Consider the following 19719-nt stretch of genomic DNA (forward strand, 5'->3'; position numbering starts at 1 on the left):
ACTTATTACTGAGGAGTGGCTGTGTGCAAAACCAACAGCAAAACATCCGAACAGTGTTTAAATGGATCAACTGTACCAAATTATTTTTGCACCATCCAATTTGTCGTCTTTTTTTCCTATTTGTGCGTCTTTTGTCTTCACAAAGCAGCATCTGATGCAGAAAAATATGAGATGTAATCAAAGCAGTTCAGAGACAATGAATGTCACTGGGCTGCACAGTGGTGCAGTTGGTAGAGCTTCCCCGTCGGCTGATAATGCTGCTCTTCCTTTCTTTATCCATCACAAAGTCTTTTAGCTCCTCCATTCAGCAGGCAGATACCTGATTTAGCAGAGTGGAAACTCTGAAAAGGACAGAAAATGTCACGCGCAGAATACAGAAAAGAATAAATTATTAGCATTTATTTGATGAAATGAATAAATTAATCAGGGATGAAAAGAAATCAGCGAATGCCATGAAATATAGAAACTTTGGAAATAAGGCTTTGAAGCAAATCAAAAGTACTGTCAAAAAAATTATCTTAAAAAGAGCATTCGAACGTCTGAATCTTTTTACAGCCAGCTTGCACAGTCGTGCATTATATCAATGAATATTTCACCGTAGACAGTACAGAGGCTTTGATCATGAGAATAAAACAGTAGACTCTGGATTTATGGAGCTGCCAGGACCCACGGTGCAGGCTGAACAAAACAGGCCGCTGTCGCATAAAGACCAGGATGTAAGATTCCAGTTTGGACGGAGAACTGGGAGACGATGACCTTATGTCTGACGCAGTCAGGAAAAAAACAACAACTACCTGCAGAGCTGAGATCATTAGTTTTAACCGACTTACAAAACAACGGGGACTGGAGAGATGGTGTAGTGCTTCTCAATCTCCCTGAGAAAATGTACTCTTTGGTGTTTGAGAGGAAGCTGAGATTGACTCAGATTTACGGGTCCAGAGAGCCGTAAATCTGAATCTTCACCTATGATGTGTGAAGGGTCCAGAATTTTCTTGCAATGGAAAATAATTTGTCTTTTTACAACCAAACTTTGAGAATAAATAGAACCATGTGTATAAATGGAGATTTATCCTGAGAAAAACAGAGATTTATCCAGATTGCTGCACCCAAATCAGCTTTTATGTACTTTATTAATCTCTGCTAAATATAGCAATTATTTTGAAAGAAACTCTGTTATTACAACTGAATATATTTGTTCAATCAAAACTAGATATCTTTCTTTTTATACAGCAAATGTGCAAAATCCTTTTGGATTTTGGATTTCCAACAAAAAAAAATAAAAAATTTGATGACTTTTTTTCTAGGTCCTCAAATACTTTTGACTCTGATTTTGTCCCACATGACAAAAAGTTTGGACAACCCGTGCTCAGGTGGTTCTAACATTTTTTTTTGCTGAGATATAATAAAGCAGGGTTACTTTGTGCTGCACTTGAGGCACAGCATTTTTCATTAAAATGCACAAAACAGAATACGGCACAATTTATGAACCCGGCCGTTAAATAAGACATTAATCCAGTGTGATGCGATTTACCTAGGCCAGCCTCTGCTCACCATTGACATTTTTGGAAACAAGACTCTGATGACTCATATCAAAAGGTTTCCTTGTTGACAGTGTTCTGGTAACATTAAAAATAGATGCCCCTCACCTTTAATGAAGCACGAGCCTCAGGGCTTCTGTTCAGAGCATGACTTCAAAGTTTGCTGACCTTGTTATAAAGGAGAACATCCAAAACTCCTTCTGTCCCCCAGGACCTTTCATCCGTTCAGATGTCATTACCTAAACACACATAGAAAAAATCCACACATCATAGGTGAAATATTGCTACTTAATGATCAATCATCAGAAGACAAGCTCGAGATGTGATTTATCCACGCTGGAGTTTGATAACGTCACAGCCTACCTGAGTATTGTTGCTGACCATGTCCATCCCTTTATGACCACAGTGCACCCATCTTCTGATGGATACTTCGTGAATCATCTCAGACTGGTTTCTTGAACAATGAGTTCACTGAACTCAAATCGGTCACCAGATCTCAGTCCAACAGAAAACATTTGGGATGTGGTGGAACGGGATTTGCATCACGGATGTTCAGCCCAACAAATCTGCAGCAACTGCGTGAAGCTATCATGTCAGTATGGACCAAACTCTCTGAGGAACTTTTGTTGAATCTATGCCACAAAGGATTAAGGCAGTTCTGAAAGCAAAAGGGGATCCAAGGTGTACCTAATAAAGTGGCCATGAAGTGTACAACAAATCTGTCAAAAAATGTCTTCATAACTGCATTTAAGTTTTAAGCAGTCAGTACTTTCTAAAACAAAGTGAAGTGAAGTCAGGTGTTAGGACACAGGTTGCAAATAAAATAAAACATTCCAGATATCTGTGTCCAGTGGGGCAAAGCACTTTCCACAAGTTACTTATAAATGAATAAACAAGCTGGTTGCTAAAATCTCGTGCACATGTTCATGTTCTGCGTTCGTTTCTTTAGTACCAAGCCACCTGGAAAAGTTCACCGCTTTATGTCGTGCCCTTTAAAAGCCCACATTCAACCAGAAATGGTCCATGCAAACGACCTCATGAATGCTGATGTACAGTAATGGGACGGCTGACTGGAGGCTTCTGACAGCTGAGAGATAGAAAAGTGAAGACGGCAAGATGAATGTCGGGGACAGAAAATGAATGTCAGGCAGGCGGGCAGATAGTGCGGTGTGGAGGAGCCACACTTTCACATCCATACTGTGGCAGCAACTGTTCATCATGCGGTGAAGTTGAAAGGGCCATCATATTTTAATTATAACATGATGAGTGGTTGTTCTACAACTTACACAAAATTATTGTTACAGTAAAATCTCCACACTAAGATCAGCTAATTTAAATCATTTCAGCTAAATTGGCCATCACTCAGAGGTATGACGGTGCTTTCAGCCTTGTGAGAGCACTAAAATGGTGTCTTGACTAATTTCCCACCATCAATGTTATTATGTAATTCTAGCTTGTGCAGCAATCTCATTAGCTTTAAATCCTCTTTGCATGAAATGATCTACAAACGTAAAAAAAAAAAAAAAAAAAGTATTTAGTCCAGCAATATTGCAGATATCAAAGTTCGTTTCCGGCTATTGGGATTTGTAAAGTTGCATAATAATTGTTATGGTGGTTTTGGGATATCACACTGTTTAAAAATAAGTTTATGTGGGATGTGAATATGAACAGAAAATAATATTTAGCCATTTAAAAAAAAACGCACTGGTGAATTTGCAATAGTAAAATTTAACCAGAAACTGAGGTTAGTTATTATAAAAGCAGAACAGGAAGCAGACCTTTTGTGAAATTAAGCATGAATGACTGCACTAAAAAAAAAAAGTTCTACTGCTCTGATGTAATATGCTACTTTTAAATGTTGTGTTTTCATCAGCTGAAATCATCAGGTGACAGCTGATGATTCTCAACAACTGTTTATTGTAGTAAATTTAATTACTAGAATAAATTAGCCTTTTAATAGCATTGTAATTAACCGAATATGGAACAGAAGTAACAGAAATATCCTTTATTGTAGTGGGGAAATTCAAGCATCACTGTAGCAAATTGGTAAATGGGAACATAGATAATCACAGAAAAGTCTCCTCTGATCTGACCGTTCCCGTAAAAAGCATCAGTTGTTGCTCCAGCCTTGTTTATTGCTCAGGTGAACAATAAACAAAAAGGTGTTTAGACCTTGTCGATTTTCATATCAGTTTGAATAATAAAACAAACTTGTTTTATAACAAGGATCGAACTGGAACACATGTAATTGATTTCAAATCTATGTATGCGATTGATCCTTTTTGTCTGTAGATCTATAGATTGTGTTTGTTTATATTGTAGATTCCATTGAGACGTTTGCTGTGAATCAGAGCTACATAAATAATCCAAATAATTGAGGGACATTCTGAATTAACAATACGGATCGTTATATTTTGACATTTTCACAGCTTTTTGTCCTTCATAAATAAAATACACGATAAATACTTCTTGTATTGATAAGGTTATTTTATTTGTTTTACATTGACATTTGATCTGAAACATTTTAGTTTGCCAAAAAGCTAAATCTGTAAGAGGAAAATACTTTTTATTTGCATTAAATGAGTACTTTCTCTTATGTACCCTTCATCAATGAGATCATTGACTAATATAATGTAACAATCTATAAACAAGCACTCAATGTTTGGCATAATAAGTCAGTATGTTTACATCGCCTTTTAATACTTGAAAACATAAATATATATCTTAGCTGGGAAAACAAGATTAAATATGTAAATGTTTGCTTTATGTATGAGGTTGTTTAGAGTTCAGCTTCTCCTTCAGTCAGTTTGCATCAGCACAAGTTTTTGATTATCATGAGGCAAGAGAAAACTTGTTATTTCTCTGCATCTTTTCTAAATCTGCACTGGATATATCTCTGCTCTGGCTGGACTCTCAGATTGTTTTCATCTCATTTAGCCTCACATATAGCATTAAAGCAAAGGACGTCTTACATTGTTGTCATTTTTGAAGTGTTTGTGTTTCACGGTCCTTAGCTGAAAAGAAAAAAACATTTCTTCTAAAACTGGCATCAAGTCAAAAAGAGGAGGGGAGGCTGGGAGGTGCACACAAGTTGAGCAGCACTAAATGCACCCACCTCGGCTTCTGGCTGTTTTCACCTTGGATAGCAGCAACAAACCCCCACAGCCCTGCCTGTTCAGAATTCATCTCACTTCTTTCAGGGATGAGGAATTGTTCAGCTGTGGACCCAATGGGTCAGTGTTTCACTCAAGGGTCTTTTCATGGTTGTAACCTTAGCAGAGGTGCTGCAGAAAGGGGATCAGGTGAAGAGATGTTATAGAAGTGACTGCAGTGTTGGCTACGGATAATCTTTGACTGCTATGCTGCAGCATAGAAGATATCACACAGCAGTTTCAGTGATTCCCTTCTGTTTTTAGGAAACAGACGAAGCGTAAACATGAATACACCCACTTACCACGGCTCATGATGAGTGGGTTTAATATAACCTCAACGTTCAACACAGATTTATCTGCGTTAGGATTTTGCATTCAAATAATGCAACGACCTGAGGTGCAGGATCACACTCTTATTGATTGCATTGACTCAAGAGTTTTAAATGAAAAACTAAACTTGACCTCAACCAACCCTGCATGACAGAGCAAGTCAGGCACAAAGTAACCTTTGCTATCGAGGGTCAGGACAATCCTTTCTATAAAACATTCCTCTCATGCTTGATTCAGTTTTTTCCTGTACACTTTATTACCTTGAGAGGCTGTAAATTCTGGGCCTGTGCAAATTCCTCATCCACGCCACTCACAGACTACATGACAGATTGTAACATTACAGATTCCCCTTGACAAAATGTGCACAGAACCATTTATTCTTCCAGTTTTTAAAGCTTACTGCAATCCCCTCCATCAAGAGGGTTCCCAATTCGAGCTGCAATTCCTTTATCATTTTTTACAGCCAACCCATGTCAGGCAATGAACAGTCAATGAAGTCCGACGCACATGCTGAATTTAAGCTTCGTTACGTCTTAAAAGGATCTTCATATTTAAAATGTAGAATTCAACGTTTAGACATCTCTTGTTCTCATGCACCTGCATGATGTGGGGTCCCTATAGGTCAGTTTTAGGTCATTACAGCACAAGTTTTCAGCAGTTATTGTACTAATCATGCACTGAACCAGTCCAAAAGATGTGCCGCATATTATATCGTTTCTCGCTTCACTGAAACTGTGTCCACAGAAGTTCCTGTTGCCGAGTGATTCCAAACAGGAATTAATTAAATTTACAGCCCAAAGCTAGAGTACTAATAGCACTAATTTAGTCTCATCTGGTCCAACAGTGTCATTGAATTATACTAGAAAAGCAACACAAAAGTTATTAATTTTTTAATTAGAGTTCCTTTTTCCAAAGGTGAGTTCTTCTCACTGCACCAGCACCACCCTTGACCATCAGTCATACAACTGAAGTTGTCCAAGCTGTTCACTGAATGTGTTTGACAAGCAACAGGTAAGCAGGGAGGAATGTAGCTTTATTGTAATAATAAAACTCGAGTCACTCTGGAACGATTTCTGGCATCTCATCAAAAGTCATTGGAAGCATATCAGAGAGGCAGAAAAGAAAAGTTTAGCAGTTTTATAGCAAATATTTGAAATACTTGGCATACCTTGACATGATGCTGAATAATAAATCAGTAACATATCACCATAGATACGTGATCAATATCAATAGACGCCACGTCTGATAGAATGTTCAATAGTTTCACTGAACTCCAATCCAGAACTGCAAAGCATTGTGGGGGATGTAAGCAAGAGAAAAGGCGTTGGGATTTAGGTCGGTGGCATCAACTAACTCTCTCTTTGATTACCTAGCAACAGCGTGTTGAGTAACTTGTGGTTACCTAGCAACAATCTGTTGAGTAACTTCCGCAGCAGCAGGTTAATGTTTTAACATTGTTTTGCCTCATAACTGCTTGAAAATAAACGGCATGGAGTGAAAACTGTGGACAGAAACGAAATGGTCATGCCACCAGCTTGGCAATATTTCAGATAATTAAATAAAAACAAAAAAAAATGAATCAATAATTATTGATAATGACTGAGAAGAAACAATTATATCGTGATACAATACCTCGATGCCAGGAAGTGGTCAATGCTTAAACCTGCTTCACTGCTATTAACATTTGGACTTGCTAGTAATTCAACAAAAGCTCTAACTTTGGGTTTAAACATGTCAGAGGAGCCTTGTTAAGTTTTGAGATGCAACAGGGGGAACTGTCTCGACTCTGTCCCTCAGCCTGACAGTAATACTTGATTAGAGGCTCTGCTGATCTCATGTTTTGTTTTGTTTTTTAAGGAGAAAGCAGGCTCTGCGTTAGCCGTCAGAAATCCTTTGACTGGCCTACATCCATTTTCTCAGACAGACAGCAAATTGCAGCTGCACACAGTGTGCCTCCTCAGTCTGGCTGTGTGTTCATGTTCCTGTTGCTGTCACAGACATGGAAAAAAATGAGAAAATATCTCGCTGGTCCCCACTTGTTTGTTGCGAGGTTTAAGCAGGATTTATACCTCTGAAGTGAGGCAGATCTGCTTTGGATGCCTTCAACAAAGACAGGGTTTAAAGCAGAGAAGCACTGCTCACAAAAAATAATTTAAATGCTTCTTCTGACACTTCATGTGCTTGCTATGTCCTGTTAAGCACACATTCTCCTTGGGATGTATCAGCACCTTCTTGCTGAATATTACAGGTCCTACAGTTGCCTTAAACAAGAATTTTATTACAGTATATTATAGAAATTATGGTCAAACAATTCAAACATGCTATTTTGTACTTATGTAAATGATATTTTTCTAAATGTTAGCGCCTCATGTTGTCTGTCCTACTTCTTACAGTCATTGAGCCAGGATGCAACAACGAACAGATTAATCATCAGGGAAAAAGACTGATAAGAGCTAATCACTTCCCCACGATTACAAATTTAAGAAATAACCGTTAGCCCACTGATTAAAGTCTAAAATTATCAAGGGTTTGTTAGTCTGTTAATAGCAAACAGTTTGGGATTTTGTGGCCTATTTTTAAGACGTCTGGCCTACTTTAATCTAAAAAGGGCAGGTTAAACTGAGACAGAACTGAAACCAGTTTTGAACGTCGGCTTTCAGCACCAGAAGAAAAACAGAACCTTACTGGGTCAGACGTGTGCCGTCTACCTTTCCCTGAGCCTCTTTGGTTGTCTAATCGCTGGATGTGATGGAGACATAGTTTAGTGCAGGGGTCCCCAAACTACGGCCCGCGGGCCGGATTCGGCCCGCATCCAGATTTGGTCCGGCCCCCTGAACAATGCCAGAGAGCATTCAGATTTTTTTTCATACATTGTATTTTCTGGTTTATATGTGGATTTTTCTTCAACCACCAGGGGGCTCTTTAGCAGGAAGTGTGTCCTGTGAACTGTGGGTGTTTTGTTTTGCATGGCGCAYTGCTGCCATCYGTTGGACTTTTAGAGAACTGCTTGACTCTTATGTTATTTAATTGGTTGTTTGCTAGCGGTAGAACAGATGAACACACGTGTTTGTTATGAATGCCGCATTACAGGTCGAATTCTTCAAAGCAATGCCTGTAAGTAGCAGCTTATACTTCAAAACAAGYCTTTATGYTAACATATGATAAAATAAGTAACTTGTTTATTGAATTAGTTTTGGAAATACCTGCGGGCGATTTGATTATGTGCTACGTCATTGCTAACTAGCAGGCTGCTAAGATTTCTTAGGTCGTTATGTAGCATTGCAGCTCATAGCATTCAGAGGTAGCTGGTTTATCAGTTGTATCTGAATGTAACACTTCTGTAAACTGTTCAGCTCATCCTGAGTTGTTTGTGTTTTGACAGTTTCACTCCATTCTACATGGAAATAAGGGAAGATCTAATTAATCTAAACTAAACTAATTAATCCTTTCTCGTGTGAAAGGAGCTTGGCTGATGGTACAAGACACCATGAGACCATTACAAAGTGAATCATTGGAAGTCAAAATTGGAAATAAAAAAGCGCCCATTAAAACGGAATTAGGTTTTAATAGGGAATTTAAATTTGAGAATGTTGTTGATCAGTTATATAACAGTTTTTTAAATAATACTGGGATCATTGAGAATGTGAGGTGTAGATATTATAGATATCTATTATAGATACTATAACATCCAACATTGTTGTAGTGCAACAATAATGGATGCAAGCTGCTGTTGAAATCTAAAGAAGAAGGAGCCCATTTTGGTTCAGCACTTTTACTGTTACAGTTACCGTTCGGAAACTACCGTAATCAGTTCAGTTAAATCTAATCTTGGCAACTTTTTCAACCATAATAAATGTGATATTCAATTGATCTGTGTTATGACTCAGATTTTGGGTGTCCGCCTCCCTCTGCTGCTGCTGCATTGCTGTGGAAAACCTGGAGCAGCAGAGAAATCTGCGGCTTAGATGTGCATGTTTACTGGTTTAAAAAAAAACAACTTTGGGGTTGTGGCTTATAGTCCAGTGCAGCTCATAATTGGGAAAATACGGACTATAATCCTTCCTGAATTTTTTCTGTGAAGAATCTACAGAGGGTTATTTGATTGTGCTTTCTGGAAAACAATACATTTTTACATTTAGGCACTCCTGCAATCGTCACACCTTTTCTGTTACAAACTGACTCCGGCCCCCMACCAGAGAAGGRAAAMGTTATGTGGCCCTCACAGGAAAAAGTTTGGGGACCCCTGGTTTAGTGACTTTTAGTCAAAAGCAGACTTTGGTTCGCCAAAAACTGCTTTTAATAAATTTATTAAACGAAATGTTATCCAAAAACCGTCCCAAATCCAGTTTGTATTGCTAAACCTAACAAGCCCAGAAACATTTGTGAATCTGATGTCTCTTTTAATGAGGAAAATGTGGAAAATCCTTTTTTTTTATTATTTTTGGGTATACAAAATATCTTACTACTTTATGTATTTAAATTATTTCATGCTTAATTTATTATTCAGCAGTTGAAAAAGGTCACAATGTAATTTTTTTTGTGATTTTAGAAATTCTATATTTTGTGGTCTATAAGTAATTCTGACGTGATGCGTTTGAACAGCCCTGATTTACGTCTTTCAACTTTGACTGCTTCCGGAAGTAGCGCAGCAACAACAGGTTAGAGGAAAGAGAGAAAAAAAAAAGGTAGCAAACAAAACAAGCATCTGAAGGAAAACACAGAGAGGTGGTACGTACCTTATTCTGTGTCGGTTCAGGGTTCTTTGAAAAGTTCACCAGCCCTTCAGTCCACCAGACGCTTAGTTCAAAAGTTTCATCTTCTAGATGTAGTTTTTTTTTCCCCCCTCTTTTCCCAAAAACACAGCAAACGGGACTTCCCCTGTGGCTAGCAGACGTGCAAACTCCCCGTGGCAGCAACCCAACAGCCCAGACTGCTTTTCTCCAAAAACAATAACAATTAAACATTTAAGTAAAAAAATTCAGCTCGGGCAAAAACCCGACACTCCCCTCCGGGTTGATCCGTCCCAAGGTGAAGCTTAATTTTCTGTAAGCCTACTTTGTTTTGTTTCTCTTCCTAGCTGAGCTCTGTAGCAGCAGCTCCACACTCGTCATGCATCACGCTCATCAACCTCAGGTGTGACACCAGCCCAATCTAAAAGCTCGGCCTCGCTCTCTTGTTTATTTTATTTTATTTTTTAGTCTTTCTGTGTTCTTTACGCTGCGGCGCCTCCCTGAGCGGAAAACCATCCAAACCAGACATAACATTTACCAAACACACTTGAACCGGGCAGAAATAGCATCCACAGTTCAGTTCATTACTGAGAGGATGAATATCTTTTTCTTTTGTCTTATATATAAAATGAGAACTGCAGTCATTTGGTCACCCGTGTTTCTCCCCCAGTTGTTGATCTTCAGGGCTATTTAAAGTGTCACTGCATTTTTGTTAAAATGTCTGTGCTCAAAATGTTAGAATGAATAAACGATCTGTTATTTTATTATTATTACTACTATTATTATTATTGTCTCTGAGTTTTATAAGCATACCTTTCCATCATGCTCTACTGTATTGTAAATTGTATTTTTCCTGCCTTAACATAATGTGAGCTGAAGGATTTAGAGCCTACTTTGGTCATTTTAGTAAAATTCTTAGTTTCTGTAATTTGAGTAATGGTATGTTGAATTTTTTTTGTATTTACTACTCCACAGTTTGCTCGCCAGTGTTGCGTTTACTTATTTCACTCAACCAAAAACAGAACAGAAACACAACAGTGAACCTATTTCTCTCTACAAATACAGCTCTGGAAACAATTAAGAGGCCACTTAAAATGATCAGTTTCTCTCATTTTACTTTTTATAGGTATATGTTTGAGTAAAATGAACATTGTTCTTTTATTCTATGAACTACTGACAACATGTCTCTGTAATTCAAAGCAAAATATGTGTTTTGCAGAAATTGAGAAATGGTCAAAATAGCGAAAACGATGCAGTGCTTTCAGACCTCAGATAATGCAAAGAAAACAATTTCATATTCACTTATAAACAGCAACACTAATGTTTTAACTCAGGAAGAGTTCAGAAATCAACATATGGTGGAATAACCAGGAGGTTTTAAATGGGGTTCAGTGCAGTGGGCTCTTAATTTTTCCAGAGCTGTATATTTGTAATTTTCATTAAACAACAAATGGGAATTATTTTAGCAACAAAACATATTGACAATATTTGAAACAAAGAGGACTCCTTCAAAACCTTTCATGTTTTATTTTCAAGTGTTTTCTTTCTTCTGGAGATCAGCTACAATCCTAAATCTCCTGAAACTAACAGCGGGAAACACGATGGGGTGGAGATACCGCTCAGCTTTTACCATTTCAATGCTCTGCAGATTAGACCTGGTATACCATAACGTCAGACTGGTCCAGAGAAAGTAAGCAGTAGGAGCCAGTTTTACCAGATACATATTTTTAATCAGGATTTATGAAGATATAATGGAAAAAATCTGCATTACTTCTCCATTGTTGAGACTTAAAGCTTTAATTAACATATCAGTACTGTGATCACTGGTGCTTTCTGATTCCCAACAATGGCTTTTATTGCTATTTACTAAGAGAGCAAAAACACAACTCTTCCAGCAAAACGGTAAACTACGTCCCAGTAGTTCTCCTCACTCAGCAGAGCTTGCTTGGATTACTGGGAGTCCCTTAATTTTCTAAGCTTTTACAAACAACAGCTGCTCTTAATGGAACCGATACATTTTAACTCTAATATTGCCCCCACGAGTAAGCTGGGAGGTCTGAGCGCCTCATTGGCTTTATGAAGATCGCATTTTCTAAGGTGTCCCCCTCTCCACTTTGCACAGATGTCAGTAATTAGGTTGGGAGTTTTTTGGGTGTTAGGTCTTAAATATTTGCTTATGGAAATCCCATCGAATGCTTTTTCAGTTAAATGAGGAGTGGACATGATGTTGTTTATGTTTCCAAAAACTTCCCACTTAGAGCCAGGCAAAGCAAATGAACAAACACAACAAATGAACGAATGGTTAGTTCTTGCAAATGTAATTGTAAGGAGGCTAACAGCATAAAGATCCACTCRGTCTTCATGCTGAAACTGCTAACACAGGTCTAGATATTAGACTACAGTGTGTTGCTGCCACTTGGAGACGATCTCATTTATGTAATACAAAATAAAACATGGAACAGTCTTTGTCATGTTAAGAGTTTGCCTGTGGTTGTGTGAGGTCCTAATCAAAATTACATACTGGGGCCGCCGGCATTACTGCTGCTCTGACCTCCATTTTACATTCTCTCTCTGTGTTTTCTCTCTCGCTCTCTTTCAGATATGTGATTAAACTGACTGTAAATCATAACACGAGGTATGAATTCATGTTAATGCATCTCCCAAGATGTGATGATCAGGCCAAACTTTCCTCAATTTTCCAAATTTTGTGAATTCAAGCATGATTTGGCACAAAAACTAAGGAACTGTGAGTTTAGTTGATGTTTTTCACTGTTGTATTAATTCTTCTGGGCAATAAATAAATGGTGGAAACCCTTTCCTGACTGAAAAATTAGTAATAGGGAGAGAGTTCAATATGAGATTCTGCAACGAGGGGAAGGAGACCATAGGTTTCCGCACTCAGGCTGGATTTATCAGAGACTGGCTTTGTAATTTAAGGGGTGGAAAGGATGTAACGGTGTGTTTGTAGTCCTGACCTCAGTACCGTTTAACACTTGCGTAATCAGCTGTGCAGGCTTTTAGTAGGGTTTGAAAATGCTGATCAAAGACTGGGATGTCATCCGACACCAGTATATAACCAAGCTGGTGATGGCTGTGTGCAGTTTCCCCTGGAAGTCATGCCCTCCTTTCTGTAAATAAATAACTTTCATTTTAGAGTTTCTTGAAATTTAATTCACCTAATTTACTAAATAGCGCCAAGAGCCAATAACACTAATCATTAATGAGGCAAAAAATAGACAATTTGGACATGATGAAAAAGGTTTGGCAGCTTTTATTATATATTTTTGTTTGTTTAATCCACATATATAATTCTGCTGCTTAACCCACAGATGTGTTGCTACATCACAAATATAGCAACAGATTTTCCAACAGTACAAGATTTACTGTCATTTATTGTTGTTGCAACAAAGAATAATTGAAGGAATAGACATTTCTTTACTTCTCGTCCATTTGCATGTAGAAAGCATTCGTCAGGAAACATTGTAGACACGAAGGCTGCAACATGTGGATAATTTCATCCCTGCAGGGCATTTTGGCCTTCAATGAGGCCTGGCAATGTGCATAATTTATGTCAGTGTCCCAGAAATAGGCACACGGCTTTGTGGATTATTTCAATATTTATATTGTAAGGTGCAATTTTAACATTTTCCTTTTTACGATATTCTATCTATGAGTATAATTTATTTTACTGTTTTGTATAATAACAAAATAAGGGGTCAAAGTTGCTTTGTAGGGATCCGTCTCCTCATGCATCTTTGATGTAATGTTCTTATCCACGTCTCAGAAGAGGCTAATTCACTGTGTAAATATTTGATATGGCCCTTTTATATTCCAACTTTCAACATTTCAATTGACTGTAAAAGATGTCAGTCTTTTAGCTCAGTGTCCCAGAAGATTATTTCTGTAATCATTGTTCGGATTTCTTGAAATCAGCTCTCAGAAATTATCGCTAAAAGTAGGTTTACCCAACGGCTGACCTTGCAAACTCCAACTCAGTCCATAAAAAGCCGCAGAATATTTTGTGGTACTCAAAATAGTGTCCACTGTTTGAAATGTCAAGATATCTCACAGGGGCAACTACATCAGTTTCAATGAAAGACCAAAGTTGCAGAAAGCCACTGCACATCATCAATCAAACTCTGTGTAATCAGACTCAGATTGCTGCAAATCGCCCAAGAGGACGGAAATCAATGTATGGCAAAATTACTCCTGGGACCAAATTGACAAAGATGAAACAACTGGTGCAAAATTGGATATGAATTACGATTATGATAAATACTGTGACTCCAGGCATACAGGCTTGTTTGTTGGGAATGGATTCTTTGAAAGACGTAAAGGAGGAAATGTCCTTTATGATTTTATATACAAAATGTTATTTTCCAGTGGTGACATTTGTTCGTGTAAATTTGCTCCTTCACTCTTTGTAAGCAATGACGATGACATGATGCTTGATTTTATTCCCCTCTTGAAATGCAAAGAAAGAACTAACAGCTCGATAAAAACAGATGGAAATCAAAGATAAACTATTTACAGGGAAGCAAAGGTTTTGGTGCCTGCATATTGATAGATTGATCAAAAATTCATCAAATTCAACAAAAATTTTCCCAAAAGTTATTCAGGTATTTTTTGAATTACAGAGTATTTTTATTTATTTAACTTGTTTTTCTTTATCTGCTGTATTTAAGACACAATAGTAAGTATGCTTTGTGTCAAAGTCTTTATGGAATATTGCTAAACCAACAAAGCACATCATATATATAAATAGCATTTACTTCCTCTCTTACCTGCATATTATCAATCCAAACAAAGAGAAAACCTCAGGTAATCATGAGCTGTGTTGGGTAGTCCTGAACCTATTAAAGTCATATTAATTAATGACATCATTAATGAAAAGTTCACTATCTCAGATTAAATTAAAGCATAATTTAGACTATTTCACAGTCTACCTCTCATTCAATGGCTGCTGGAGAAAAGCTGCTAAGCTAAAACTACTCAGGGTTGGTTAGATCCAAATTTGACCCATTTGGTTACAAATGCCTTTATTAGCATTTTTCAATGTGCATGACTGTAGATGGTGCTCTTACAATGCTCCTTGCATGATTTTAGTTTTATTTATTATATATATATATATATATATATATATATATATATATATATATATATATATATATATATATATATATATATATATATATATATATATATATATATATATATATACTCCTGCTGCAACCACTCTCCAATAGACATCATTCATCACCATTTACACCGACTTGCAAATTTATTCATACCCTTTGAACTTTGAAACAAAAAGAAAGCTCAGTGTGTTTTGTGTGGATTTATGTGATGGACTAATATAAATTACCACAAAGCTGTCAAGAGCAAAGAAGACGATTCGTGGTTTTCAAAGCTTTTCACAAACAAAAAGTTAAAACGCTATAAAACACAGTTTTACAGCATTCAATCTCCTCCCCGTTTTGCCAAACAGGATTTATTTAGCTGTGAGATGTAAAATTTTAAAATGAGATGATCCAATTTGGTTTTCTAAAAGTTGAGCCCATTAAATGACATCTTTCACAATGCGCCTCTAAAGCCCGAGTTGTCCTTCTGCAACAGTGAGAACTCACTAAACATCAACCATTTAAAGGGATCCTCTGTGGCGCTGCGTTTTCACATGTGCTCATCTGAAGGAGTGTGTTGATGTGTGTGTGTCATGATAATGAAGTTTGGCCCACAGAAGCCTGTATCAGTGACTGAGTGGTCGCCGCGGGGGTTTCTGCCACCACCCTCATTCATCATAGTGATGATAGCTATTTCTGCCTCTCTTTTTTTCCTTCCTTCTCTTATATCGTAACCCATCTCTCCATCTGTCTGTCTCGTTTTGCATTTCTAGAGTTTGCATTTGCGTTTGCACGCTCATTAAGACCGCACAAATGCTGCTGTGTGTAAAAAAAAAAAAGATTCCTTAAAGTCATTTGGTCTGACTCATGAATATTTTCCATCCCCTTCAAACCTGTCATAGGCCCTCATTTTCTGGCTATAAGGCTGCAACGTGATTCTACTGCAGGTCCGCTCTGCTCTATTATCTACCATAAAATAGTTCTGATACAGTCCCAACACCAGCTTCTAATTTCAGCCCAGAGATATATGAATCTTTTAAATATAAGCACATTGAGGAAAGCGCTGCCGACTGACATCGTGCATATCTTTCCCTGTCTTCTTTTCACTAAACTTACAGAGAAGAGCCTATGGGGGGACGAGCAGTCATAGACTCAGTTAAAATCTGATTGGCAACCTCTGGCATCTCTTATCAGAGTCAGAAGCTACCAAGCAATTGGCTGAGAAGTTTTCCACATGGAATACTAAACAGGCCTACCAGGAATGTTACTTTTAAAAAAGCAGGCTTTAATATTTCATGTTGGAATATGTCACATGACCACAAATAGAAAGAAATCGCTTCTAGATGTTAAAAGATGCAGCAAAAATGCACCTAAGGAATTAAAGGAGTTAAATACATTTATGAAAACCTACTGCTAAGGCATTCAACCAAAAAATGGAAGTCATGGGATTACAGAGTTTATATATAATAACCACAAACAAAACCCCCAAAATTACCTCAATAAAGGCACAGGCTTTCCTACATATTGAGAATCCAAAAGCTGCTGCAATTAGAACATGTTAAAGTTAATGGGACCTTGCAGAACGCTCAAGATTCCCTGTGACTTTGCCTCCGACAGTCTGACAAAGATAATCCATTTTATTTGGCACTACGCAGCAATTTGTTGCCAGACAGACAGGAACTGAGCTGCAGTGGCAAAGTAAAACACAACCGACTTGGAGGAAAATATAAACTAATATCTTTTACTCACAAAAAAAGTACTGTACCTAAACCTGATAAAACTTCAGAAGTACAGAAAACAATAAGAGTGAAACAGCGATCAGTGCAGCTTTCTGTCTACTGTCGGACCGGCTTGTGTTTACGCTGGCAGGATTTCTGATACGTATTTATGTGTACTTGCTCTTGTAAGTCTTGTGGTGTTGACAGATCGTCGAGTCGGAGACTGTGTGTCTGATTGGAGCATGAAAAGATGGACCTAACACTGAATGTGTCTCCGCTCCTCTTCGCACTTCACCGGCGGAGTGCAGTCGTTCCTGACCATCCTGAATTATGAAAAATGATGCATTTTTGGATGCAACTTCTACTCCCGAGTGACTTGTAGTCAGCAAAATGTGGTCGTCGAAACGTGATCAGACTCAAACCCATACATTAACTACCTGACTTGGCCATGCAAACCCACAGCAGTAGTCAAGAAATGGATCCAGGCGGTCCTTTTCTGAAATGCTTGAAAAACGCAAAAAATGCTGTTGGTGAACTTGTGTAGGTGAGCCACTGGGCCTGTCATCACCTAGTGCATCACGGCATGGTACTCCAGCTGCACCTTAAAAATATATAAAGTCTCTTGAGGGCACTATCACAACAACTGAGAGGATCAGGAGCTCCAGGCTCCCAAGAGCTCTTCATAAGACGCTGCACTCAGAAAGCCACATCAATCATCAGGACCCTTCTCACTCGCTCAACTGCAAAAGGTGCTGCATGTAGGTTCAAGAACAGCTTTTATCTAAGAGCTTTCTACCTCATGGACACAGAGACACATCCCTTCTCTACACTGAGCCCAGTCCTCCACCGGTCACTTTGCACCATAAAGAAAACTCATATTAATAAAACTGACTTTGAACAGTTTTATTGGGTTACATCGACACTCACTGCTGTAAATATTAGGAGTTTTATCGGAACCGCTTGTCCCGTCTCCATTTCATTGTACATTGACAACAAAATGTCTCATCTTAACTCATGTTAATGGTTTTGGATCTATTTACTTTATAAGTTCATGAGTTGTGATCTTACATGAAATACTGTGCTTGGGCTGACCTTTTAAATAATTACACAGTGCAGTGAAGAAATTTGCCCTTTTAAAATATATCTATAATTTTGCCTTTTTCTACATAATTAGATGTTTCAGATCAAACTAATTTTTACGTTACACAATGATAACCTGGTTAAAGTTAAATACAAAAAGCAATTTTGAAATTAAAAGGAAAAAAGCTGTCTAAACCAACATGATCATATCTGTTTCATCAAACATTAGCTGTGATTAACCACAAAAACTGTTTAATTTCACTACTTCCACCCATGTCTGGTTACCTTCTAAACTGCAAACTCAATAAAACACTTCAAGAGGCAGAATTATGAATATAACATCTAAACACATCCTTAAGAGAGGTCAAAGGCCACTACGGACCAAAGAGAACCAAGGTGAAAATAGACGATTAACTTATGAAGAGGTGTTGATCGTGTTACATGTGATTTAAAAGTAAAGCTGCATTTTAGAACCGAACAGAACTAAAGGAAAACATAGTGGAGCTGCTGTAAGGTTTTGTGGCTGCTTTGCTGCACCAGGACCTGAACAACTTGCCATAATTTAGAGAATAATGGCTCCTGCTCTCTAAAAGAATATCCTGTAATGTCAGACAATCATTCTGTGACCTTAAGCGCACCAGCAAGTCGACTTGGAAAAAAAACAGAGAGAGAGAGAATGTGAGTTTTTGGAGTGACATAGTTAAAGTTAAGCTTTAAATGTGATTCAGATGCCATGGCTTGACCTTAAACAGGCCATTCATGACAAAAAAAACCCTCCAATGTGGCTAATTTAAAACAATTATTAATTAAATTAAAAGAGAGTGAGTCAGAACGGAGGTCCGTTATCTCAAAAGCTTAATTACCTTTTTGCCAACAATAGTTGGAAAACCATTTGAGTGACAAACCTGCTTTTATAGTCATGATTGGAAAGCGTTTAATCGAATATTGTCTGATATTGAAATCGGCTTTATGATCTGAAACATTTAAAAAAGAGAAGAAATCTGCAAGCAGGCAATTACTTTTTAACTCCCCTGCATCCCCCAAAGTCTGCCTCTTTCTCCAGACTTGGAGGACGTTTACAGACACAGTCACGTCCTGAAGTAGTTTCATTTCAAATCTGACCCTAATTTAAGTATAATCTTTTATTAAAAGAAGCAAAAATGAGTACAGGCGGTATAGAGAATCTATACAAAACCAGCTTGTAGTATAAATGAAAAATAAGAGACAGCCAAAACATAGCATGACTCTGGTGCTCTCTCAAAAATCCTCAAAGTCAGTGGCTACCACAGCGGCGCTTCAGAGCCGTTTCTGCTCAGGCCTCAGGCTGCAGCCATGGCAAAGCCTGCAGCTGCTGCTGGAGGCCAAGCAGAGGGAATCTCTGAGTGATAAAAATAATTGGAAGGAAATAAAGCAGCATGGAAGATTTAAAAATTCACAACCTGGACCTCAATGAACTATCTTCCCAATATATATATATATATATATATATATATATATATATATATATATATATATATATATATATATATTTGAGAAACGGCAACAAGTTTTACAGATATCCACTTGAGAGCAAGAGCAGAGAAAATGAAAATGCGTGTTAAGTGCAGAGATGCTTAAACCTGACTCTTGTCTGTTTACTTGAAGACGATCAAGTTGATTTAAATGCTTTCTTGATTGTCTGGGCATTTCAACACAGTCTGGATTTTTTGGAGAAATATGTAAGTTGATTTGTCAGTTGTTATAAACGGTAATGCATAGAACAATATTTCGATGCATTTATTTACTTACCAGACCCAATTAACAAGATGCAAACTCAGTTACCTGGCCTTTCATTTAGCTAAATTAGGACTTTGAATGTGGAGTTTCATTGTTACATTTTATTTGTTTCCAACCCACCTGTGGTCAAGCTTCATGTCCGCTCACCTTTCCTCACGTTGGACAATCTTTCACCACCATTTTTCCTCCCCTTGCTTACATTTTTTATTTATTTTCACCTCTTTTTCTTCTTCTGGCCTGATTTTGCACTTTGCAGCAGCCATTAGTCTAAAGTA

General features: G+C 37.7%; 1 long non-coding RNA gene across 2 annotated transcripts; it reads right to left on the reverse strand.

Moving 5' to 3' along the window:
• Positions 1-240: 240 nt before the first annotated feature.
• Positions 241-10152, reverse strand: LOC103463362 (uncharacterized). 2 transcript variants are annotated; one of them, XR_533503.1, is made up of 4 exons: positions 9757-10152; positions 4654-4822; positions 1647-1777; positions 241-341 (listed from the first exon to the last, which is right to left on the reverse strand). It is a non-coding gene; the product is annotated as an uncharacterized LOC103463362 (long non-coding RNA). The 2 variants fall into 2 exon arrangements; XR_533502.1 differs by lacking the exon at positions 4654-4822.
• Positions 10153-19719: the final 9567 nt, after the last annotated feature.

The sequence above is a fragment of the Poecilia reticulata genome, linkage group LG4 (genome assembly GCF_000633615.1).
Source record: "Poecilia reticulata strain Guanapo linkage group LG4, Guppy_female_1.0+MT, whole genome shotgun sequence".
Classification (NCBI taxonomy): domain Eukaryota; kingdom Metazoa; phylum Chordata; class Actinopteri; order Cyprinodontiformes; family Poeciliidae; genus Poecilia; species Poecilia reticulata.